This window comes from Narcine bancroftii, chromosome 2 (genome assembly GCF_036971445.1).
Source record: "Narcine bancroftii isolate sNarBan1 chromosome 2, sNarBan1.hap1, whole genome shotgun sequence".
NCBI classification, from domain to species: domain Eukaryota; kingdom Metazoa; phylum Chordata; class Chondrichthyes; order Torpediniformes; family Narcinidae; genus Narcine; species Narcine bancroftii.
The window spans coordinates 86030966-86053640 of record NC_091470.1 but is presented as its reverse complement, the minus strand read 5'-3'; the positions used below and the strand labels follow the sequence as shown (position 1 = coordinate 86053640).

The 22675-nt window shown below is 43.9% G+C and overlaps 1 protein-coding gene across 15 annotated transcripts in view; it reads right to left on the bottom strand.

Moving 5' to 3' along the window:
* LOC138753859 (alpha-(1,6)-fucosyltransferase) overlaps positions 1 to 22675 on the bottom strand; it is an 852902-nt gene that overhangs the window by 662557 nt on the left and 167670 nt on the right. The window contains exon 1 of one of the 15 annotated variants that reach the window (XM_069917373.1): positions 17373 to 17458. The exons of the other annotated variants lie outside the window; for them this stretch is intronic. The gene's annotated coding sequence lies outside the window, so the exon portion shown is untranslated. Of the gene's footprint in view, positions 1 to 17372; positions 17459 to 22675 lie in introns of those variants that run through there. 15 annotated transcript variants of the gene reach the window in all.

The window sequence follows — 22675 nt, the reverse complement described above, 5'->3', positions numbered from 1 at the left end:
CAGAAATGACCAGTTGAAAAGAGCCTGTGCCAGACAAGCATCATCAAGTTGTGGTTTGGAGACACGGTCTCAGCATAAAGTCTCCAGAGCATCATTCTAACTTTCATGGGATACACCTTCAAGCTTGACACAGCTGGCAGCACAAGTTTGGAATGGTCACACTCCTTGCTTTAAAGAGGAAAAAAACTCTTCATGAATGAAAGAAACTTTGGTTATTAGGCTCTCGTGGAAAATTGATTTTCTCTGACAGAGAGAGTCCTTCAAACTGTGCCTCAATAAAATGACACATTCTTGAAACCATAAATTTATCCATTCAATTTTCAGCCTCTTTTCCAAAGGAAGCAGAACAAATGTAATTGGATACTGGATTTCCTCACCTCCAGACCACAATCAGTGAGGGTTGGTCAGAACATCTCCTCCACAATCTCCATCACAAGGCTGCGATCTTAGCCTCCTGCTCTACCCCTATGACTTGGTATGACAACACCAATCTACTAATTCACTGATGATACCACAGTTATGGGTTGTATAAAAAGGGGCGATGAGTCAGCATAGAGGAGGGAGATTGAAAACTTGGCCGAATGGTGCACCAACAACAACCTCAAACTCAATGTTGACTTCAGGAAAGGAAAACCAGAGCTGTACATATGATCAAGTGATCATTGGGGAAATCAGAGGTGGAGAGGGTGAGCAAATTTAAGTTTTTTGGAGTCACCATCTCGGAGGATCTTTTCTAGACCCAACGCACCAATGGCATTGTAAAGAGAGCACGTCAGCATTTCTACTTGCTCAGGAGTTTGTGGAGGTTTGGTGTGAAATCGGAAAATATGGTTGAGGGAAGCGGAGGAGCGCCTGCAGGGTTGCTTTGAAGTGGTGGAGTGGACTCTATTCAAAGATTCATCCACCGACCTGAATGAATATGCAACAGGCAACTTCATCAAGTCCTGTGTGGATGAGTGTGTGCCCATGGGCACATGCTGGGAGTTCCACAACCGGAAACCTTGGATGAATTAGAAGATTTTCAACCTGCTGAGGGTGATATCAAGGATGTATATGGCTGGGGATATAAATCTCTACAAGTCGTCCAGTTATGACCTGCTATCTCTTCAACAAAACCAATTCCAGAGGAAGCTAGAGACAGAGGCAGATCCATGTCAGCTGTGGCAGAGAGTGCAGGCCATTACAGCCTACAAAGTGAAGGTGAACACGATGGATGGCTGTGATGCTTCATTACCCAATGAGCTGAACTCCTTCAATGCCCATTTTGAGAAGGAATCTCTGCAAAGGCTGAGAACCCTGTGGTATCTGTCTCTGAGGCTACATCAGAACATCATTCAAAAGAGTGAACCCTCGTGAGGAGTCAGGGCTTGACAGCGTACCTGGCAAGGAACCAAAAATCTATGTCAACGAACTAGCCGTATTGTTCACAGACATTTTCAATCACACAATGCTGCAATCAGAGGTTCCCACCTGCTTCAAAATGGTATCAATCCTCCCGGTGCCCAAGATGAGTAGTGTGAGCTGCCTCAATGACATTGCCCAGTATAAATACCATCTACTGTGATGAAATACTTTGAGAGGCTGGTCAAGGTCAGAATTAACATGAACCTAAGCAAAAATCTGGACCCATTGCAATTCACCTATTATCACAATCGCGCCACAGCAGACACATTATCGCTGGCTCTCCACTCAGCTCTAGATCACCTAGACAACAACAACTCCTACATATGGCTTCTCTTCATCGACTACAGCTCTGCCTTCAATACCATAATTACCTCAGTTCTGGTCAAGAAGCTACAAACTCTGGGCCTCTGTATCCCCCTCTACAAATGAAACTTTGACTTACTCATCGGAAGTCCACAGTCAGTACGAATTGGAAATGTCGACTGATGATCAAGGATGCATGTTTAGACCACTGCTCTACTCACTATACAACTATGACCGTGTGGCCAAGCACAATTCCAATGCCATCTATAAGTCTACCAATGACCACATTTGTCAACAGAATCACAAACAGCAATGAGAAAACGTACAGGAGGGAGATAGATCAGCTCGTTGAGTGCTGTCATACGAACAACCTTGCACTCAATGTTCGCAAACCAAGCAGATAATTGTGGACTTCAGGAGGAAGTCAGGAGAACACGATCCAGTCCTCATCGAGGGCTCAGTAGTGGAGAGGATCAAGAACGTCAAATTCCTGGGTGTCAACATCCCCAAGGATCTGTCCTGGAGCCTCCATGTCAATGCAATCATGAAGAAGCCTTGCCAGCAGCTATACTTTGTGAGATCTCTGAGGAGATAAAGGTATGTCAGCAAAGACTCATGAAAACTTCTACAATTGTACCATGGAGAGCATTCTGGCAGGTTGCATCACTGGTATGGAGGTGCCAATTGCTCAGGACACGAAAAAATTCCAGACAGTTGTTAAATCAGCCTACAACATCACAGGCACCAGTCTTCACTCTATCGCGGACATCTACAAGAGGCGTTGTCTTAAGAAAGCAGCCTCTATCCTCAAGGACACCCACCACTCAGGCCATGCCCTCTTCATTCTCCCACCATCAGGAAGAAGCCTTAAGACGAGCACTCAATGGCACAAGGACAGCTTCCATCATACTGCCATCAGATTTCTAAATGAGCAATGAACCACATACATGGCCTGACTTTGACTTTTTCTTGCACTATTTTTATTTATTTTGTAGAGTGGCTTAAATAAATGTTTGCCCTGTGATGCTGCTGCAAAGCAATCAAATTCATGACATATCCTTGACAATAAATTCTGATTCTGAAACCCTCGCAAATTTGTACAGATATGTGGTGGAAAATGTGCTGACCATCTGCATCACGGTCTGGTAATGGGGACACCAATACCCCGAGCATGAAGTCCTCCAAAAGGAAGTGGACACGGCCTAGGACATCACAGGCAAAACCCTCCCCACCATTGAGAACATCTACAGGGAATGCTGCCATCGGAGAGCAGCAGGAATCATCAAGGATCCACACCACCCAACACACACTCTGTTCTTGCTGCTGCCATCAGAAAAGAGGTCTAGGTGCCACAAGACTCGCACCACCAGGTTCAGGAGCATTTGCTACCCCTCCACCATCAGACTCCTCAACGACAAAATCAATCAGGGACATTTTTAAGGACTCTTATTGATTGTTTTTCTCTCTCACTCTGTATTACATAGTTTGTTTACATTTCTTTACATGTGTTCATTGAGTCAGTTTTTATTTTGCACTTCTATTAAGTGGTAATTGTGCCTTGCCCGCAGGGAAAAAAAGAACATCAGGGTTGTATGTGATGTCGTGTATGTAGTCTGACAATAAATCTGAAACATGACAAAAGTCAAATGGAAAATGGGAGAAATATTCAGGCAAAGTGTAAAAAAAATGCAACAGGGTTTGAATATGACCATGCAAAAGAATAAGACTTGCCATGTCCAGATTGCATGCATCCAAGAGTGAAGACTGGACAAGCAAACGGAACCATAGAACATGACAACACAGCCAAAGGCCCCTTTAACCCTTATAGTCTGTGCCGAATCATTTTTGTGCCTAGTCCCATTGATCTGCACCCAGTCCATTGCCCTCCATTCCTCTCCCATTCATTTACCTGTCCAAATTCTTCTTAAAAGTTAGAATTGAGCCAGTCTGAATGAATTTTATATCCTGGGTCGGGGTAGAACTGGGCAGAGTGGGGTTGGGAAACAATATTTTATATCTTGAGTCGGGGTAGAACTGGGCAGAGCAGGGTTGGGAAACAATATTTTATATCTTGAGTCGGGGTAGAACTGGGCAGTGTGGGGTTGGGAAACAATAATTTTTATCTTGATTAGGAGGTAGAACTGGGCAGTTTTTATGTCTTGGGTCAGAGGTAGAACTGAACTGATGCAAATTGAAATGCTGCATCAAATCAAACTGCCATCTGGGATTTTACTTTAAACAAATTGATGTTTTTGAGTGAAACTGCATCATTCAGAATTTGAATCAGGTTCACTGCAAACATTGCATCAAGTTCTGAGATGCTGCAGGATCCTTGCCTGTAATAAAAATTCTAGACTCCCTGCAACACCTCTCCAAAGACCCATCACAATCTGCACAATATCTAAAGATGTGCCAAGATCCAGAACTGGCATCGGAGCTGCCGCAGGATTCAAAATTGCCAACAGCACTTTACATCTGCAGCAGACTACGCAGGGAAGGAGGTCCCCCTGGCTAGTAGATAAAGTATTAGCATTTTAATTTAATCCAATCATTTGGAAAGCAGAAGAAGACAATTATCTCTCTGTCTGTCTTTGTGCAGTAATGAGCGCAGATGCTTAACTGTGCTCTCAGGCTTCTTCACAGTACACCAACGAAAATTATCACTGGCACTTCAACAGCAGAGAGTTCCAAGATGGTTTAAGGAAGATAGGTCCCTCTAACATGTGCCGCAATCTAACACCAATGGAGCTTAGATGAATGCGTCTTGTCAGAAGTTCTCAAAGAATTACATTTTTGCGTGGCAGGTTGAGATTCAAAGTTCTCACTTGTTAAAATGCTTAGCAGCCAAAGGTTGACTCCAATTTAAAGGATAGGCTTGATGATGATCGTAAGATCAACAAACAAGCTTCCAATCGCAATCAGACTTGGAAATCTGGCCATGGAACTACCACAATGGCAGTGGCAAAAATCAGTCAAATGTCACAAGAAGGAAAACAGACCAATCCTCATTTATATATGGAGGGCTTTTGTTTAGCTGTTATTAATTTAAGCATGGTGAGTTTATTTCAGGGAAAAATGGTTAAATCCAAGTCATAGTAACACATTTTATGATTTAATCTCCTGAATAAATGACCTATATTTGAATCCAAATTGCTACTTCATGAAATAGAAGTTTTGAAGAACGCTGAATGGTATTCAAGACATTGCATTCTCATGTTGGCTGCTAACAAATGGAGACTGATTGCTGAATTGACCATCACTTTGAATGTAAAACAAAAATCACATTGACCTCATTGATCTGCCTTTCCATCACAAGAAAAGTCTACCCAAGAGGACATTAAGGTTGATCTATTTTTAGATTCCAATTAAAGTGCCTGCACTCTTGGGGATTTTCCGAATCTTTATTTTCCTCCAGGCTAATTGGACATCATTGGAATAGTTAGTGAACTCATTTTAAAAAAGGTCTCCAAAAAAAAATCTCCATCATCACGAATTCCTCCCCCGATATGTTTTACCCTTGGAAAGTGAATTTCCATTCAAACTGGGATTAAAAATTGTGTCTCTTCAGCTTTGTGAATGTCAAGACAAAATGAGTGAAAGATCTTTGCAGGATAGTGCAAGTGTCTGAGTTGGGAACGCAGTTTCTACACTTTAAAGAATTCTTCCTCCTGTGGTTCCCAACAGAATTGGCCAGACGACAAGGGCCTGGGTCACTGAGAAACTAATTGCATGCATCTGGCTGGTGTTACTTCACCAGGTGCAGATGTAATGTCCAGTAGGAACCATATCAACAGGCTGGTGGTTAGCCTAGAACAGTGGTTCTTAACCTTCCCTTCCCACTCACATCCCACCTTAAGCAATCCCTTACTAATCACAGAGCACCGATGGCACAGGGATCACTTAAAGTGAAAAAATTAAAGTGGACTTCACTTTCACTTTAACTTCACAGGGATCACTTAAAGAAAAGTTTGAGAACCACTGGTCTAGAACTATAGAAAATTACAGCACAAAAAAACAGGTCCTTCTATTATGTGCCAAACAATTCTTCCCTTTCATTCACTCCTCCACAAAGTTGTCAAGATTAAAATTGCAAATGGTAGATATCTGGTATAGATTAAAAAAATATAGAAAATGAAAGAAACAAGCATGCAGCCATGTCCCATTTTCCACTCCAATTCTTGAGGATTCAGATTCCAAATCCAATACTGTCTATAGTAAAACACAAAAGTCTGCAGACTCCATGGTTGAAGTAAAAACACTGTGTTGGGGAAACTCAGCAGGTTAAACAGAGTCATTTATATAGCAAAGATAAAGATGCATAACCAACATTTCAGGCCTGAGCACTTCGTCAAGGTGATGAACAGCTGAAGTTTAAAGCGCCTTTGCTGTATAAAGGACACTGCTTGACCTGCTGAGTTTCCCCAGCATAGTGTTTCTACCAATATCGTCTATGCTTGTTTAAACAGCTCAGTAGAGGGTCTTCTGGCCGATAAACCCATGCACCCAACTGACCTTCCAACCCTGTATGTTTTGGAGGGTCAGAAAAACCACAGCACCTGGAGGAAACCTGATCTGGTACAGCCAAAGAGGCAGCTCCGCTCCTGCAGTGCAACCAGGCCTGCTACAGATCATTTGAAAAATGACCGTAGGAAAACGCAACTTCAGACTTAGGAAGCTGGACGTGCTCAATGCACCACGAAGCCCAGTCGATGGCCAAGAGCACGGCTTCTTTTGCAATGGTAAAACAAGGAGTAGCAGGGTTGAGGAGGAAGAACTACAGGAGTGAGCACAGGTGAGGACATTGCCAGCAGCAGCTCAGAGCCAGACTGGGGATTCTTACAATGACATTGCAGCAGGATCAACTTTGAACCAAGGCTCAGTAGAAAGGCATTGTTGACTTATTTCCATTTAAATACGCAAGAGATTCAAGTGTTTCAAAAGTGGTCCTAACACTTTGATCACAAATGTTGACAACTCATCCAGTGGTGGTCTTGCCAGATAAAACCACGTGCAATCTATTTCACCACCACATCAAAAAGGCGGTTAGACAGCCTAATTTATTTTCGCAGAAAGTGCATGAAATAATAAAAACATGCAGTTCTAAAAAGTGCCCACACAGAGAAACATGCCAGAGAACTAAATAGTCCCATTTTCTTTTCTCAACAGTAGTCGAGGGGCCCTTTTGTTGTCCCTCCCACATTGATATCAATCTCGTCTACCTCCAGCAAGCTTCCCCCCCACCACCCCACCATTTTCTCAGCCAAGCCCTCCGTCTCTTGCTTTCCCCATCTCTCTGGCCTCATTCCTCTTTCTCCTTCCCCACTCTCCCTCCTCCCCCCCCCCATTACCCACACCTTCCTTTATCTAGTTCACCCTCATCCCATCTTCCTCAGCCCTCATCATCCTATCATCTCCCAGCTGCTTATTCCCCCACCCGCCCCCCCACATTACTTCTCCCTTCAATGACCCATCACCTGCCAACCTGTGACTCTCATTTTGTTCGGGTACCTGGCAGTTCTTTGCTATTCCTGATTAAAGGTCGACTGCCTATTGGTTTCCATAAATAATGCCTGACCTGCTCAGTTCCTCCAACACTTTATACATGGCTCTAGTTTAACCAGCTTCCACAGACTCTCATTTCCCACTGTTTCTTTCTTTTGAGGCATTATGTTAATTTAGTGCTCCAGCGGTATCATCTCAGTACAGGAATTAATGGGCTCCAAGCCACTGCCAACTTCAGCAACCAAAGAAACAGAAGGATGGGGGAATATCCTGGACCCAGGACTTCTTCTTGGTTTAATCCGCCGTTGAAGCAGAGGGTTTGATGAGTTTTCAATTTGCACCTCGCAGGCATCTTATGAGTTAGAGGAGGCTCCCGAATGAAAGTTCCCCAGAGCCCCACCCCAAAATGCACTGGACATCTGAAAGTCTTCTGGAGACCATCTGTCATCGATGATCAAGAAGTTGCATGGTTGGCGTAGCGGTTAGCGCCACGCCTCTACAGCGCCAGCAATTGGGACCTGTGATAGTACAGATTCTATCCCCAATGTGTCTATGTTCAGATTGTAGTGTAGGATGGCTGAGAGCGTAGCCACACCTACTGGCAGGTCTTAAAGGATTGCTCCTAGACAGACCAGGTCATTCTGGACTGGTCGACCTACTTGTGATATGCTCCAGTCTTTTAGTTAATAAAAGCCTTGGTTTGGATCAACAAGTCTTTGGTTCTTTCGACGCGCTCTACAGGACCGATCCGTTTGAATCCCGCACTTTCTGTAAGGAGTTTGTAGGTTCTCCCCATGTCTCCATGGGTTTTGCCTGGGGGCTCCAGTTTCTTCCCACCCTTCAAAAACAAACTGGGGTGTAGGTTAATGGGGTGTAAATTGGACGGCACAAATTGACCTGTTACAGTGCTGTGTCAAAATATAAATTTTTAATTTTAAACTTGGCAGCGGTCCTCCAGGCTGACTACCGAGCCTCTTCAGCGGTCCTCCACGCTAACTACTGAGCCTCTTCAGCGGTCCTCCAGCATGACTACTGAGCCTCTTCAGCGGTCCTCTAGCCTGACTACTGAGCCTCTTCAGCGGTCCTCCAGCCAGTGAATGAAGAACCCACACAGGATGCGGGCTGTTTGCAACCCGTGGTTAAAGGACTCATGAGGGCTACGGGCCGTAGTTGACATGGTCTAAGGAATCACACCAGTCTGCAGGCTGCTGGAGACTGGCTCGTGGGAACCAAGCATCGGAACCTGGATTTGAGCAGGTGCTGAGGGCAAGAAGGGCTCCCGAAGGGCCCTGGGTGCTGAAATCTTCCTGATCATACTGGAGGTTTGGATCTGGAGCTCAGGCTGCCAATGGATTGAACAGGACACCACGAGGTTATAGAGGCTGAAGTGAGTGCTGGAGACGAATCCCTGGATAATCAGTGTCTCTCAAGGGACTCTCTTTTATTTCTCTTTCTCTTATTATTGGGGGCATCAGGCAATGCTCCTGGAGACTCTTTCTTGCAGGCAAAAGTTGAAGCACATTGTTAACATTACATTTTTTGTATTATTACATGATAATAAAAGGAACATTTTCCACTGCTGACTCCTCAATGAGGACTGGTTTATGTTCTCTTGATTTCCCCCACAATCAGCTCCTTAGTTTTGCTAATATTGAGCACAAGGTTGTTGTTGTGACACCTCTCAACGAGATGATCTATCTCCCTCCTGCAGGTTTCCTCACTGCCATCTGTGATTCTGCCAACAACCGTGGTGTCATGAGTGTAGAGCGAGCAGAGCAATGGGCTGAGTACACATGAGTAGAGGAGGAATTTCTTTACCCAGAGGGTGGTGAATCTGTAGAATTCATTGCCACAGAGGGCAGTAGAGGCAGGTTCATTAAATATATTTAAGAGGGAATTAGATATATTTCTTCAGTATAAGGGTATTAAAGGTTACGGAGAGAAGGCGGGGACGGGGTACTGAACTTTAAGATCAGCCATGATCTCGTTGAATGGCGGAGCAGGCTCGAAGGGTCGAATGACCTACTCCTGCTCCTATCTTCTATGTTTCTATGTTTCTATGTATGCTTGAGGTGAGCCCGTGCTCACAGTCAGTGAGGAGGAGGCATTTCTTCTGATTCATACAACTGAGAGCTTCTGGTGAGGACAACAAGGATCCAGTTGCAGAGAGGGGGTTCACAGGCCCAGATTTTGGAGCTTGCTGACCAGCACTGAAGGTGTGATGGGGTTGAAAGCTGAGCTGTAGTCGATGAAGGATAGCCTGATGCAAGTGTTGCTGGTGTCGGTGATCCAGAGCTGAGTAGAGAGCCAGTGCTAGTGCATCTGCTGTGGAGTTATTGTGATGCTAAACGAATTGCAGTGGGTCAAGGCACATATTGACACCAATTCAGTCATTCTCAAAGATGTTTTTGAAATGGAACATTGCAAGAAAAATGTCAGGAAGATTAAATACTACTTTGCTGATCAGCATCTTGTCCAGGTGACAAGAGGGGTAACCACAATGGTAAAGCGACCAAGACAAATTCAGTGTTAAACAAGGCAAAAATCGGAAAGGCAGTGGATGCTGGGAGGTGCCATTTAGTTCTGGGTGGCCGTGCAGATGGATTCAACATCCTTAAAGACAACACAGTACAGTTTTCGCTTGAAATTTGTACAATTTGCTAAAATACAAACCTTCATCTGGTCAAGGCCTCTGCTCTCATTCAGATCTTTCACACATGATCATTTAAAATTGTTGTTCAAGTTGTCGTGAATTCATCTGTTAGGTCCAGAAGCTCCCAAGTTTCCTTTCTGACGTACACTGCCTCTCTACATTTAAGGCACTGTTATGGAAATCTTTCTCATGGAGCAAGATGCTGACCAGGTATCAAACATTGACTGAGGTGCCTGCTGTGGACTAAGGAAAACTCACAATGTCAGAAGGTGCAATGTAAAATAACAGTTGCTGCTGAGTTCAATCCTGACCTCTCTGGTCCATCCCGATGGTATTTACGCGGTCTTCCTGTCATGGCCTGGGTTTCCACCAAGAACTCCAGGTTACTCTCATAACCTACCAACACAACAGCTGTGAGCCAACTGATCATCGTATACCATCACTAGTGTGTAGGTGGCTGGTTAATTCTAAAGAGTGGATGGAAAATTGGGAACAATAAAATGAGTTGGAGTCAGATTCATGCAAAACTGGGGGTTTGATGGTTAGCATGGACTCAGAGGGGCAAATGGCATTTTTTTAAATTTAGACATACAGCACAGTAACAGGCTATTTCAGCCCATGAGTCTGTGCCACCCAATTACACTCAATTAACCTACATCTCTGGTACGTTTTGAATGGTGGGAGCAAACCGGAGCCCCTGGGCAAAACCCACGCAGGCACGAGAAGAACGTACAAACTACTTACAGACAGCACTGGATTCGAACCCTGGACCCTATCTCTGGTGCTGTAAAGATGTTGTGCTAACCGCTTATTTCCATGCTTCATCCCTCCAAGACTATGAGGAAGCAGGACAAGATCTAATGCCTTGTGTGAATAGTTAGAAAGGAAGTGCATCAGTACAACAAATATTTGAAGATCACCCGTCCAGTAAAATTGACATGTCCCTATAAACAAAGTAACCGTGAGATTCAGATTGTTTTAAATTCAGTTTGGCTTTGTGATTGTTCAAACTGCATTATAAAATCATAACTGACTGGTTAGAAGGTTAAGTGGTTGCAATTTCCTTCACTGTTATATACATGAAAGAGGGTCAACACAGAATCACACTTTGGACAATAGAAGCTTTCATCCACATTTCAACATCGCAAATGATGAGAGTACATTTTGGTCAAAATTACAACCATGATGACACTTAATTTCCTCATTGACCTGAACCATAGGCACATGATGGTTTAATTAGTGATGCAAGAACCATGTCAAACCTGCCAGACACAATGCATCAGGTTATTGCAACTCACACTCACCATGATCATCCGAAACCATTGCAAATTTAATTCCCACCCAATTCAGGGTTAATTGCGATAGCTTAACGATCATTTCTTTTAACCTTCAGCAACCAATCAAGTTTTTTTTAGTACAATATCAAGGAAATATATTATTTCAGTAAACAATATTATTTTCACTCAAGGCAAAGTCCAGTGAATTGATGCACCAGCATTTCCTTTTGAACTGGAGAGCGTTGCTGCGCATTCTAAGAACCAAGACTCCTGAGGTATGGGGAACACCAATACCCCTGAGCGTAAAGCCCCCCAAAAGGTAGTGGCCGCCGCCCAGGACATCACAGGCAAAACCCTCCCCATCATCGAGAACATCTACGGGGAACGCTGCCATCGGAGAGCAGCAGAAATCATCAGGATCCACACCACCCAGCACACGCTCTATTCTCGCTGGTGCCATCAGGAAAGAGGTGTAGGGGCCACAAGACTCGCACCACCAGGTTCAGGAACAGCTGCTCCCCCTCTACCATCAGACTCCCCAACGACAAACTCAATCAGAGAATCATTTAAGGACTCTTACTTGTGCACTTCATTGATTTTTTTAAAATTCTCTCTGTATTGCACAGTTGATTTGCTTACATTTGTTTACATATATACACTGTAGGTTTTTTTGCACTACCAATAAGTGGTAATTCTGCCTTACCATAGAAAAAGAATCTCAGGGTTGTATGTGATGTCATGTATGTACTCTGACAATACATCAGAAATGTGAGGTTAAGGTTGAAGCAGTCACATCACGTGCTCATTTCATTTATACTGAATGTTTCTCATGTATTTTTGTAGCTCTGTAGATACAGTATGAAATTCAATGCATATGTGCATTGCACTTATGTGTATGACAATAAATGGTGATCGTTTCAGTAGCAGCAGGCATTCTGCCGTGTGGCGTGGGTGTTGATAAAATGACTCTATTCACATGATACACCCATCTCATCCATCACCAAGTGACTTCAGTCAATGCCCCCTACAAGTCAGGATGCTTTACAAGGGGTAGAGATAGAGGACATGAAAGCAGGTATTTTCTACTGAGGTTCGATGAGACAAGAACTAGAGGACATGGGTTAAGGTTGAAAGGTAAAATGTTTAAAGGGAACATTAGGGGGAGCTTCTTCCCACAGAGAATAGTGGGAGCATTGAACGAGCTGCCAGCTGAAGAGGTGAAGGTGGGCTTGATTTCAACCTTTAAGAAAAATTGGGATGGGAGGTGTACGGAGGGAGGTGCAGGTCAATGGGATTAGGCAGAATCCTTCCAGCAAGGCTACACTTCACTTGTGGATCTGCAGGCGCCATCTGCTGCATTCAGAGCTCCCATTGTGGCCTACTCTATAATCAGGTGGACTGGAGGCAGACTGGGAGGTTGCTTCGTGGAGCACCTTAGCTCTGTGCACTCTAATAGTGGGGATCTCCCAGTGGCCACCCATTTCAATTCCCCTCCCTATTCCTATGCTGGCATGTCCGTCCAAAGACTTCTGCACTGCCAGAAGAGACCACCTGAAAATTGAGGAACGACACCTCATATTCCATTTGGGCATTCTCCAACCAGATGGCATCAACATTGACCTCCAATTTCCTCCCTCCTCCATCACCACCTATTCCCTTCCCCTATCACTCTGGCTCCTTTCCTCCAGCTCCGCATTCACAGAAGCAACCCCAGCCCCTGAGGCAACCCCAGCCCCTGAGGCAACCCCAGCCCGAGGCAACCCCAGCACCTGAGGCAACCCCAGCCCCTGAGGCAACCCCAGCCCCTGATCAATTCCCACCTTTCCTCTCCTGTCCTCTTATCCATGTTTAATTATGGCTTTTTGGCTGTTGGCTCCTCCCTTGCCTTTTAATTCAGGTGCCTGACTGCTTCTTGCTCCTGCCTTGAAGAAGGGTTCAGGCCCGAAATGTTGGTTAGATCGTTAAGGTTGAAGCACATCTCCCAAAGCCGCACCCTCCACTATCAAGAAGGATGAGGACAGCAGACTTGGAAAAATACCACCAACTACCAACTCCTATCTATGCTGCCCACCACCCCCCCCCCCCACACACCCCACCACTCCCCAGGCAGAACCTGGATATAAATCACCATTCCTTTATTCACACTGGCTCAAAACATTCCAACCTCCCAAGACCACCATCGAGGGAGCATCTTCACAGCACGGTTTGTCATCATCTTTTAAAGACCAATTTAAAATGGCAATAAATGCTGGTCCAGCCACTCTGTAATCCATGGGTGGCATGGTTGGCGCAGCGATTAGTGCAAAGCTTTGACAGCAATCACACTGTCCGTGAGGAGTTTATACATTCTCCCTGTGTCTGTGTGGGGCTTCCCCGGGGGCTCCAGTTTCCTCCCACCGTTCAAACGTATCGGGGGTTGTAGGTTAATTGGGTGTAAATTTGGTGGCACGGACTTGATGGCTGAAATGGCCTGTGCTGAATGTCTGAAAAATATATGAATCTAGAAAATGACACCACTGGATTTTCGGCAAGTGTCTAGACACTAACAATCTGAAAGTAGGACTTGGATCATTGTATTTTGCGTGCCTTGAGCACACTCCCGCATTTAAGTTTGGTTCTTTGAAATTGCAGCTTTTTAACCAGTTGTCCAATTACACCTTGGACTCTTGCAAAAAGGCATTGTTGCCTTTAAAGTGAAAGTAAGAGGCTGTGATTGACAAGCAGGAATCACTTCCCTTGATTAGCAATGCTATAACACATCTCTCAGCAACTTCAGAGGTCAAGAGGATTGTTGCCCTCAACTCGTGGCACTTGAGAACTTTGCAACTGCTCATTCGGTGAGAACATTTCTGGATCAGATTTGCCCAAGGCCTCATTTGACACAATTTTAAGTTCAGTAAGTCCCCAGATGATGACTGGAGAACTGCCCATAACTCATCTGTGAGCAGAAAGCATGTGGCAGAGGAGGACAGAGCCACTGTGTCAGGAGTGTGAGCAGGCACAGGGAGAGCACCCACCAGCCAGCCTTGCTGACTCAGGGAGCGAGGGAACGAGTCTGCACAGTTCCACTCAACCCCTGACAGCTATGGCTCAGTGAGGTCAGGAGAGAAGGCATATGGATTCTGCCTAAACGCTCACCTGTACTCGGGGGCTGTCCAAAGCGGTGCGTGTGTCACCTGAGGACTACCTGTACAAGTTCTTTGTTTGGACCTCAAATATTTCCAATATACACACAAGTGTTTTAGAGTTCAACCAAAAATTCTGCAGATGCTGGGTTCAAGTGCAATATACAACTGTGTTGGAGGAACTCAGCAGGTCACACAGCATCCAATAGAATAGAATAGAAGCAATAAAAAAAAGGCAGGCCCCCAAATTTAAAAAGTGGTGGGGAAGAGGGAGGAGGAGAGGTGAGGAGGAGGAAGGGGCAGATGGAGGAACACAGGCTAAGAAGTACAAGGTAATAGTTGGATAGAGGGTGGAAGAGAAAGAAGCTAAGAAGAGATGGGGAAGAGGGACTGATGGAAGAAAGGGCATAAATACATTACTTACTCCACTTAATAAAAATTGGACCAAAATTAAATTTCTTTAAAATTGCAAACATATATTCCCATTCAACCCGATCAAAGGCTTTTTTGGCATCTACTGATAACACTTATTCATTCATTGAGTTAAAGGGAAGATATACTATATTCAATAATCGATGTATATTACGAGTAATGGTTTTTAATAATATTGATAATCAGTGGTAAAATATTCTCTATTCTGTAGACTAAAATTTTAGATAGGATCGTATCTAAATCAAGTAAAGAAATTGGTCTATAAGAGGCACATTCAATTGGTTCCTTACCCTTCTTCAAAATAAGAGAGATACTCGCTTCATTAAAAGGAGGGGGGGAAAGTTTCCCCTCCATAAATGCGTCATCCAACACTGAATTTAGATATGGCGCCAGCGATTTAGAAATAGATACAGTACAACTCTAATTATCCGTAATCGGATTCTCCGAAATACTCATTTATCTGAATTTTTTTTTTTAATTTCAGATAAATAAGGATATCTGAAATCCTCATTTATCCAAAATGTTTTCAGAGCTGAAATGATCAGGGACGTCGGGCTCCCGGCAGCAGCAACAGCGGATCTTAGGCTCCTCGCACCAGGAGCGGGACCCTTGGGCTCCTGGCTCGAGTGGGGCCTTGGTGGGGAAGTATCGATGATCGGTGGTGGCCAGCTTTTTTTTTGATGAAAATAGGATAAGTCGCAAGAAGGTCAAATTTAGTTTTAAGTTCTACTCTTTTTATATAAAATCTGGATTGTTGCCTTGGGCCATTAAAAGATCAATTTGTTTGATCTGGTTAATTAACAACTTTCCTTATTAATCTTCTTAATATTAGCAGTATAAGAAATAATTTGGCATCTTAAATATGCTTTATTGTATCCCACACAATTAAATTTGATATCATTGAAGAAGAATTAATCGTATAAAAAATTGTACTTGCCTCCCATAAAACTTAACATTTTGTTACTTGCAGATAAAGAATTTTTAAATCTCCATTGTCTTTTTATAAAAGATGAATCTGGAAAGTATGGTGTTCGAATAATAGGAGTATGATCTGATATAACTATTCCTTGATATTCAAATTTCCTATTCATAGAAACCAGTTGGTTATTAATTAAAAAATACTCAATTCTAGAATACAAATGGTGAACATTTGATGAAAAAGGAATATTCTCTATTATTAGGATTTTAAAAACACCAAATTTCTGAAACAGCATAATTAGATTAAAAAGATTGAATCAGGATTACAGATTTAGAAAAAGTAATTGGTTTCGGAGAAGACCGATCCAAAACCTTATTTAAACAACAATTAAAATCCCCTCCTAAAATCAATGAATAATGGTTTCAATCAGGCAGGAGTGAAGAAAGCTTCTCAAAAAATGCTGACTCATCTACATTCAGCGGCTAAATATTTGCCAATACAACCACTTGGTTATGTCATTTACCTGAAATGATAACTAATGTATTTATGTCCTATGGCTTCAATACACCCAAATATGCCACAATCAAAATTATTTAGGCTTTATGGGGAACTCGGCAAGGTTGCTCACAAACCATTTGCTTTTTGATCTTAGCTTGGAACCTCTAGCAACAGCTTTGTGGGATACAAGAGAATTCAATGGTATTTTCAGAAAGTTTCTTTATATGCAGATGATCTCGTTACTTATTTTTAATCCCGAGACTTCGTTACCACCCACATTATCGCTGTTTGCTAAATTTAGTAAATTTTCCAGGTATAGAATAAACTTTCATAAGAATGAGTTACGACCTATTAATGGATCTTTGGAAGTTTATGCCAATTTCCCTTTCAAGCTAATTAAATATTTGGGAATTACAATCACAAAGAGTTTCAAGAATTTTTTAAAAGAAAACTTCCTAGGCCTATGTAAACAGGCTAAAGAATCATTGTCAGGATGAATACCTTTGTTTATGTTAATGATTGGATGTAACAATGCAATGAGAATGAACATTTTACCTAAATTTTTGTACATGTTCCAATCACTTTTTTTCCCAATTTACATTTGTGTATTTTTTCTTTTTGCTTTTTTATATACAGAATATATTATATATGCATCTAATTGGAATCATATGATTATAATAGAATATGAAGCACTCATTTTTTTCATTATTAATATGATTAAAGTACACATTACTCTGTACAATTACCTTATGATTCATATTCTGTGTGTTAACGGATTAAGATGGATGACTATTTTCTGTTTTATATATGACATAATATTACTCTCTCTCAAATTAATAAAAATATATTTAAAGGAGGAATGACGGGGTGGGGAGTGCAGGAAAGGAGAGAGGGATAGAAAAGGCGAGAGACTCGGGTTAATGGAAAATGGAGAAGTCGATGTTAATGATGTAAGGTTGGATTGTGCCTATTGCTCGCTCCGATTATTAAAAAGACTAAAGCTGGTTGATTACTTGGATGGTACAACGGGAAGGTACGGATCGTGCAATGCCACGACAGAGCCAGTGACCTGCGTTAGAATCCACCACTGTCTGTGAGGAGTTTACACGTTCTCACTGCCTTCGACGTGGGCTTTGCCCCTTTGCTCCCATTTCTTTAAAATATGACAAGGCCCCATCTGTGAACATCTCTGTAAAATAAAAATACTGCAGTTGCAACAAAACAGAACTCGGCAGGAAAATAGAAAATACTGGACTCACTCGGCTGCCCAATCAGCAACGGGACGAATGTCCTTGGTTGTTGTACTTTCATCTTAACCCCAATTTATTTCAAGGTGCCTCTAGCCACTATGTTTTGTCACATTCCATGAATGGCAGCTGTGCTTTTAGCTGCCAAAACATTTTATTCTCAACCTCTGACTTTGCCTTGTGACACCGGTCTTAGAACCTATATTACCAAATCAATTTCGATAATGCTCTCGCAAATCACTCCAGGAAGTTACACCACCTTATTTCCTGCCTGCCTCACTGTCTTAAGAGTTGCAAAGACTAGCTCTTTGCACCCATCTACACGGGTCAATCATTGGCACAATGCATGATATTTGTATGCAAGAAATGGGCCATTAGTGCCGGCTCTGCCATTCGTCACAAGGATCCTTTAGAACCATATAACATAACTGCAAAGAAATCGGCCCCTTCGTCCCTTCTAGACTGTGCCATTTTTCTGCCAGGTCCCACTGATCTGCACCCAGTCCAGAGCCCTCCACACCTCTCCCATCCATGTACTTGTCCAAATGTTAAAATTGAGCCAGCATTCACCACTTCAGCTAACAGCTCGTTCCACACTCCCACCACTCTCTCTGTGAACAAAGCCTGCTTATGTTCCCCTAAACTTCTCCCCTTTCACCCTTAACCCATGTCCTCTGGTTAGTTACCTCACCTACCCTCAGTGGAAAAAGCCTATCTATATTTACTCTGTCTAAAGACCTCATAACTTTAAATACCTCTCCCGATTCTTTTTTGATCGAGTGAATAAAGTCCTAACCTGTTTAACCTTTCCCTATGCCTGCTAGCCTTACCTTTAATCCTGATAGAAACATACAAACCTCGTACTCTCAAAATTTCACCTTTGAAGGTCTTCCACTTAACTCACACATCCTTACCCAAAAACAACTTATCCCAATCCATCCATGCTAGATCCTTTCTCATTTCCTCAAAATTAGCCTTTATCCAATTACGAATCTCAACCTGAGGCCTAGACCTGTCCTTCTCCATAATTAATTTGAAAATAATAGCATTATGATATCTGGACCCAAAATGTTCCCCTACACATATTTCTGTCCTGTTTTGTTCCCTCATGGGAAATCTAGTATTGCATTCTCACTTGTTGGAACATCGAAAAAGATATCGATTTAGAAACCTTCTCTGAACACATTTGAAAAACTCTAAGCCACACATGTCAAACTCTGGCCCGCGGGCCAAATTTGGCCTGCCATATAATTATATTTGGCCCGCAAGATCATTTCAAAAATGTATTAGAGGTGACCCGCTGGCCGCCGCGCCAGTATAGCGCATGCACAGTAATACAACAAATCCCAGAATGCATTGGCGTCAGCCTGCTAACCGCCCCCACCTCCTCTGTTTATGTTGCAGGGTCTCACCGTGGACTCTGGTTTTGGGGCCTGGAAGCCAAGGCCGCTTCCCAGCGCCAGGAACCGGAGGCCTCGGGCCTGACCTCGCCAGGACCGTTGCCCCCTCCCCCTCCCTGCCGCAGGCCGACACACGACTCACGGTGACGGGGCCACTGATCCGCCGAGATGCTGCCCTGCAGCGAGAGCCGATGCCCCCGCACTGTCGTTGTCCATCCCGATCGCCCGCAAACCCTGCCCTCCCACACACAGGCCTGAGTAAGGATTATGAACTTTAATCTCAGGATAAAACGATCTTCCAATAGTTTCATGTCACAGTGATAAATATATTCCTGGTTAAAAATGGTCCTGCACCTGGATACAAGCTCATTAGGCATAAAACTTGAAAAGTGTGTAAATCAAAGGATATCTGCACCAATGGAAAAAGGGTATGGCAAATAACCCTGCTAGAGTTCATGCCCACAATCAGTCACCCATTTGATTGTTTCAGGAATCATGTTATTCTCCCACATTCTCAATAGCCCTCAGATTTTACTATTCGACAGCACACTAGCAACATTTGACAAATCCTCTATAGAGAAATATTATTTATTGAATATTTTATTTCTCATTTGTTAATGCTTCTGGAAAGAGTTTATCCAAAACTATTATTAAACATTTATTTTAATAAGAAAAGTTTAACATTACATATGTTGAAAGAAGAGAAAACATGCAGATGTTGTTGAAAATTTTCAATAAATATTTAGTTCGGCCCTCGACTTAGTCCAAGTTTTTAATTTTGGCCCTCCGTGAATTTGAGTTTGACACCCCTGCTCTAAGCAATCCAGCCCTTTTACAGTATGGGAGTTTCAGTCAATATGTGGAAAGTTAAAATCCCCTACTATCATAACCTTATGTTTCCTGCTGCTGTCTGCTATCTCTCTCCAGATTTGCTCCTCTAATTCTTCTAATGGGTGGTCTATAATAGATGAGTGTGGTCATACCTTTTCTGTTCCTCAGCTCCACCCATATAGCCTCAACGAGCCCTCTGGTCTGTCCTGCCTGAGCACAGCTGTGAAATTGTCCCTGACAAACAATGCCATTCCTCCCCCTTTCATTCCCCCCACTGCCCCCATTCTATAGTGTCTGAAGCAATTGAAGCCCAAAACATTGAGCTGCCAGTCCTGCCATTCTGCAGAGAAGTTTCACTAATGGTCACAATATCATAATTCCACATGCTAATCCACACTCTAAGCTCATCTGCCTTTCCTACAATACTCCTTGCATTAAAATAAATGCAACTGAGAACATTTCCACCACAGACAACCTGTTGACTTCCAACATCATATGCAATTTTCACTATCTTTTCCCTCCTTCACTCCTCTATCTGGTCTGGTCCTCTGGTTCCAATCCCCCTGCAAATCTAGTTTAAACCCACCGGAGCACCACTAGTCCCCCTCCAGTTCAGATGCAAACTGTCCCATTAGAACAGGTCCCACCTTCCCTGGAAGGGAGCCCAATGATCCAGAAACATGAAGCCCTCCTTCCTGCATCATGTCTTTTCCCAAGTGTTAAGCTGCATTTCCTCCTATTCCTAACATCACTAGCATGTTGCTTGGGTACCAATCCTGAGATCACAATCCTGGAGGTCCTGTCCTTCTACCCAGTGCCTAGCTCCCTGAACTCTCTTCACCCTTCCTACCCACATCATTGTGTGGCTACATGGACCACGACATCTGGCTGCTCACCCTCCCTCCTGAAAATGTCGTGAAATCAATCCGAGATATCTCGGACACTGGCACCAGGGAGGCAAAATACCATCTGGGATACTCAATCTCTTCCACAGAACCTCCTATCTGTCCCCCTAACTATGAAATCCCCTACCACTCCAGCTCACCTCTTCTCCTCCCTTTCCTTCTTAGCCACAGGTCCAGACTCCATGCTCGAGACCTGATGACTATGGCTTGACGCTGGTAGGTTCCCTCTCCCCCACCCCCCCAAACAGTATCCAAATTGGTATACCTGTTACTGAGGGGAATGGCCACAGGGGTGCTGTGCACTGCCTGCCTGTTCCCTTTCCCTCTCCTGACTGTCACCCGTCTACCCTCCTGCTAGGTGTGTGATAGCATCCTTGTAACTCCTGTATATCACCCCCTCTGTCTCCCAAATGATCCAGTCTCCAGCTCCGATTCCTTAACTCAGTTTGTCAGGAGCTGCAGCTGTGTGCACTTCTCGCAGATTACATCGTCACACCCCCTCGATCCTTTTGATGCCCATCACACTCAGTACTCCTGGCCGTCATCAATGGAGATGAGCGGACACAAGTCGTGATGCTGGGCTTTGACTCAAAGTGTTAACTTTCGCTCTGCCTCCACAAACAATATACTGTACCCAGCTCACTGAGTTCCTTCAGCACTCTGAGGTTTTTTGCTCCAGACTGCAGCAATCGCAGTCCCTTGAGTCAACAGTACAGGCTGAGGGGCTGCAGCAGTCTGTTGTAAATACCATTTAATCCTTGGTTGAGAAGCTCATCAAAAATATGTTGACCAAGAGAAGTCATGCGACAGGCTGACATTTTTACAAGTACTGCCTGTATTCTGGCCCACCTTTTGCAAAAAGAGGACACTTTCCTAAGGTTTGGTCCTTGTGAAAGAGTGCAATGAATCTTCGCTGACCTTGTAGACTGTGACTTTATGTTCGATAACCAGAACAGGGGAAGAATTAAGAACGACAAAATCCTGCGCTGGCGGATAGAATTGTCTACATTCTATACAGTGCAAGGAGACTCAACGAGCCCCCGGATGCGCTGTCCAGAGGCACTTTGGCCATCGTTAACCACACATCCCAGTTTTAAAGCTGGGCCACCCAGGGGTCACTAGACTGTTTCACTTCATTAAAACCCAAAACCTCCCATTTTCGGTCGAGAAAGTCAGTGAAGAAGAGCTGCCCCATCTGTGCAGAATGCAAACCGCAATTTTACCGGCCAGACAAAGCCACCCTGATAAAAGCTACCAAACCTTTTGAGCACCTCAGCCTCGATTTTAAAGGCCTGCTCCCGTCCATTAATAGAAATGTCTATTTCCTAAACGTAATAGATGAATATTCCCATTTCCCCTTCGTAATCCCGTGTTCTGATGTATCAGCAGCCACTGTTATAAAATGCCTCCAACCCATCTTCACCATATTTGGGTACCTGAACTACATACACACAGACAGGGGTGCTGCATTCATGAGTGCAGAAGTACAGCAATACCTGCACGAGAGAGGGATTGCTACCAGCTGCACTACAAGTTACAATCCCGGGGGAATGGACAAGCCGAAAGGTCGTCTTGACTTTAAAAGCAAAAGACCTGCCTGTTACTAGATGGCAAGAAATGTTGCCAGAAGCCCTACACTCTATACGTTCTTTGTTGTATACGGCCACTAACATGACCCCACATGACCGTATCTTTTCTTTCACAAGGAAAGCCACGACGGGCCCAGTGCTGTCCAAATGGATGATGACACGGGGACCTGTTCTCCTCCGGAAGCACTGAAGACCCCACAAAGCGGTCCCACTGGTGGATCAAGTGGAGTTGAGGCACGCGAACCCTCAGTATGCCTTCATCACATTCCCAGATGGAAGAGAAGAGTCAGTGGCCACCAGGGATCTCGCGCCGGCCGGATGTGTGAACAACACGGAGGAAACGCAGATGTCTACGGATCAACAAGGAGCGGAGCAGCAGTCACTTGAACAGTCATCCATCGAGTCTCCCCAGAGGACTATACCACCCACCCCGAAAATCAGGACCCTGGGAACGCCCGCCCCACAAAATATCACCACCCTAGACTTGATGGCAGGACCTAATCCCATACAAGAGGATCACCAGCCCACACGGCTACATGGCCATCTAGTACTTCCCACTCCCACACCTCCACCAATGAAGGCTGAAAGGA